At 51.9% G+C, this 4,158-nt stretch overlaps 1 pseudogene; it reads left to right on the top strand.

Annotated features, from left to right (window-relative positions):
* The first annotated feature begins 523 nt into the window (after positions 1–523).
* LOC136850122 (5S ribosomal RNA) lies at positions 524–640 on the top strand (annotated as a pseudogene).
* The last annotated feature ends 3,518 nt before the right edge of the window (positions 641–4,158 follow it).

Here is a 4,158-nt window from a genome sequence, read left to right as displayed (position 1 = left end):
AGAGCGCCGGGTTTGTCAAGATGACTTCGTCTCTGGCGACGAAGAAGGCCTTCAAGAAGGTTAACACCTGGATGGAGGAAAGGAAGACCCAAGGCAAGACTTCTTTTGCCCTGCCTCCGTCCAAGCTGAGCGGCAAGGCAGGTATGTGGTAAGAGACCGGGAGGACGTCGGCTCAAGAGTTCCTTCGTTGTCCCAGGAGACTTCGCTAGCTTGGTCGACGCGCCTAGAAGGTCCCTCCTGTCGGCTGCCAAAGTGTCCTGGACTATGTCGGAGACGGATCACCATTTGAAAGGACTGTTTCGAAAAATGGAGGTCTTCAATTTCCTGGACTGGTGTTTGGGGGCTCTAGACGTCAGGATTAGGAGTCCCGACTCGATCTGCCCTGGGGGAGCTGTCCAGCGTGTTGAACTGCATGGACAAGGCAGTCAGGGATGGCTCAGAGGAACTGGCTTCCCCACTTTTTGTACGGGCCTCTTGAAGAAGAGGGCCTTGTACTGTAACTTTACAGCCTATGGCCCTACCAGCCAACGGCCATACCACGTTAAGCACCGCTTCTCGTGCGATCAGCGAAGTTAAGCAACATTGGGTCTGGTCAGTACTTGGATGGGTGACCACCTGGGAACACCAGATGCCTTTGGCGTCATCCTTTGCAAAGTCAGTTTCTCCGTCGCAGAGGGCTTTGCTGTTCTCCCGTTTTTCGAGCCATCTCTTCCCCCCAGTCCTTGTTCAGGATCTCTCCTCCAGCTTGAAGGAGAGGCCACTCAAGACCTCTTGGCCCACTCGTCAAGACGCCCGGCAGTCCCTTTGATTGTCGTTGTCGGGTCAGACCTCCAGGAAGCAGAAGCCCTTTCGTGGAGGAGCTTCTTCCTCGAGATCTTCTCCCCGAGGTAGAGGTCTTTTCAGAGGCGGAGCCCCGCCTAAACTTTGGGGCAGGAAGTGACTTGCAGCGCCTCCAGACACCTGTAGGAGCCAGGCTTCTTTCGTTTGCGAGAGCCTGGAGAGCAAGAGGGGCAGACACCTGGTCCCTTGAAGTTATCGAGAGAGGATACAAGATCCCCTTTCTCGACTCACCACTTCTGTGCACGTCGCCCAGGGATCTGTCGTCCTCATTCCATCAAGAGAAGCAACAGATCCTTTTTGAGCTATTAGAGCAAATGCTCGAGAAAGAGCTGTGGAGCAAGTCCTGGAGCTGGACTCCCCAGGATTCTACAACCGACTGTTCCTAGTTCCGAAGCAGTCGGGAGGATTTTAGACCAGTCCTAGATGTCAGTAGACTGAACCGCTTCATGGTGAAGGAGAAGTTCACGATGGAGACGTCCCAGTCTGTTTTAGGAGCATTAAGACCAGGAGATTCGATGGTCGCTCTTGGACTTACTTTCACGTTCCCATACATCCCCAGTCGAGGAAGTATTTGAGGTTTGTACTAGGGGACGAGTGTTTCAATGCAGAGCTCTTTGCTTCGGGCTAAGCACAGCTCCCATGATCTTCACGATTATCATGAGAAATGTGGCGAGATGGCTTCTCTTGGCGGGTATTCGTATCTCGCTTTACCTGGCCGATTGGCTCATCCGAGCCTCTTCACAGTCAAGGTGTCTGGAGGACCTGAATGCGAATTTAGAGTTGTCAAAGTCCCTAGGACTTCTAGTGAACGAAGAAAAGTCCCATCTGATCCCGACGCAGTCCATCGTCTATCTGGGGATTCAGATGGATTTAGTGGCTTTTCAAGCTTTTCCATCCCAGGAACGTCAGTAGCAATGCTAAGAAAAGTCTCATCCTTCCTAGGGAAGGAAGTATGCTCGGTGAGGGAATGGATGAGTTTGCTGGGGACCATTTCCTCTCTGGAGAAGTTTGTTTCCCTGGGAAGACTTCATCTCAGGTCGCTCCAGTTTTTCCTGGCGGAAAACTGAATAGACAAGGAGAATCTAGAGGAGACCCTGAAGATCTCTCCGTTTTCAAGATTCACCTGAGGTAGTGGCTCGACCCCTCGAGGTTGGCAGAAGGGGTTTCTCTACGCCTTCAGAGCCCCGACCTGGTGTTGTTTTCCTACGCTCCCAGGGAGGGATGGGGAGCAACACTAGGAGGGGAGAAAGTGTCAGGCACCTGGAGAGGCGAACAGGTGTCCTGGCACATCAATCTCAAGGAATTAGTGGCGATCCTGCTGGCCCTTCAATCCTTCAAGAGCCAAGTGTCAGGCCGAGTCGCACAAAGTAAATTCAGACAACTCCACAGCCCTGGCATACCTCAAGAAACAGGGAGGAACTCGTTCCTCGGTCCCTGTTCGCCCTGGCGAAGGAGATCCTGCTTTGGGCCCATGCGCGGGGATCACGATCCTTGCGAGGTTCATTGCAGGAGTGGAGAATATCCGCGTGGACCTTCTCGGTCGACAGCGCAGCTTCTTACCGACCGAGTGGACCCTTCACGAGGAAGTATGTCAGGAGCTGTGGAGGTTATGGGGACGTCCTTGGTAGATCTGCTCAGGCAGCCCCATTTCGAAAGGTACCTCTAAACTTCCCCACTCTGAGTCTAACTGCATTCAGACTATCAGCCGACAACAAGGATCTTCACGATCTCTTGAGATCCTTTGAGACTGTCAAGGTACCTCATTCCAGGACGCCTCCCTGGAACCTGGATGTCGTCCTAAATTTTTATGTCAAATACCTTGAGCCTCTTTCTTGGCGTCTCAAGAATTGACAGGTTATTTTCCAATGATCATCCGGCTATCAATAATCATGGTTTTAGAGGCCATAATGCAGTATGTTCTCTAAGCCCTATGTTCTTGCTAAACGAGAACCCGTCTACCCCCTTGGCCCAGGACCTTTGAGATTAAGGGTATGACGGAAATTCTCGGACATGAACCAGAAAGAGTCATGTGTCCTGTCAGGGCTCTCAAATTTTATTTGCAGAAGACTCAGGAAAGTCGAGGTCCTTCGGACAGTCTGTGGTGCTCTGTCAAGAGGCCGGATTTGCCTCTTTCTAAGAATGCACTGGCGTTCTTTTTAGAAGCACCATTTTAGACGCACTTTCCGACGTTCAAGACAGTGACTTGAGTCTTTTGAAGTTTAGGCTCACGAAGTTAGAGCCATTGCAACCTCGGTGGCTTTCCAGAAGAACATGTCCCTTAGCGATCTTCTGGGTACCACCTTCTGCAAAGCGAAGACTTGCAGGATGTGAAGACGACATACTAAGACTGCTATTCGCTAGGACCATACGTTTCCGCACTCCAGATCGGCCCCATAACACTTCTAGGCCTGGACCTCTGTCGGACTCCCAGGACCAGGGGAGAGGGCAAGTCGAAAGCCACAGGAGGGTTACGGGGGCTTCCCCACCGATCTGGCGTCCCTTCCGGCAGGACCTGTTGTCGCTTCTGCAGACACAGTGTTGCGGGCAGGAGCGATACTCATCCTATCCTTTAGAGGTTAGGAAGTATATTTTAATCTTGATTTTTTTTTTTACGTCAGATCGGTCCCATAACGCTTCTAGGCCTGGACCTCTGTCGGACTCCCAGGACCAGGGAGAGGGCATGTCGAAAGTCGCCAAGAGGGTTCAGGGGCTTCCCCGATCTGGCGTCCTTCGGCAGGACCTGTTGACGCTCTAGGTCAGGTGGTTGGTCGTTGCTCCTTTTGCCCTCACAGTATGGCCTTATGATCTAGTCCCATTGTGGTCACGCCCCGTGGACAGATCATCTAGAACTCACCAGCTATATAGGTCACTACCTTGTTGGAGACTCTAGTAAAGCAGAAGCAGGCTTGGGTGACAGTAATCACGAAGTCAGCTATGCTAACATAGGCCTGGACCTCTGTCGGACTCCCAGGACCAGGGAGAGGGCATGTCGAAAGCTGTAAGTTGGTTACGGGGACTTCCCACCGATCTGGCGTCCCTTCGGCAGGTCCTGTTGATGCTCTCGGTCAGGTGGTTGGTCGTTGCTCCTTTTGCTCTCACAGTATGGTCTTATGATCTAGTCCCATTGTGGTCATGCCCCCTTGGACAGATCATCTAGAACTCACCAGCTATATAGGTCACTACCTTGCTGGAGACTAGTAAAGCAGAAGCAGGCTTGGGTGACAGTAATCACGAAGTCAGCTATGCTAACAAGTAAGGAACCAAGGCGTCAATCGCCTACATATATTTGTTTCCTAAATCCTATTCTGTCTCTTCCCA

This window comes from Macrobrachium rosenbergii, chromosome 2, assembly GCF_040412425.1.
Source record: "Macrobrachium rosenbergii isolate ZJJX-2024 chromosome 2, ASM4041242v1, whole genome shotgun sequence".
NCBI classification, from domain to species: Eukaryota; Metazoa; Arthropoda; class Malacostraca; order Decapoda; family Palaemonidae; genus Macrobrachium; species Macrobrachium rosenbergii.
This window is presented reverse-complemented; position numbering and strand designations above follow the sequence as displayed.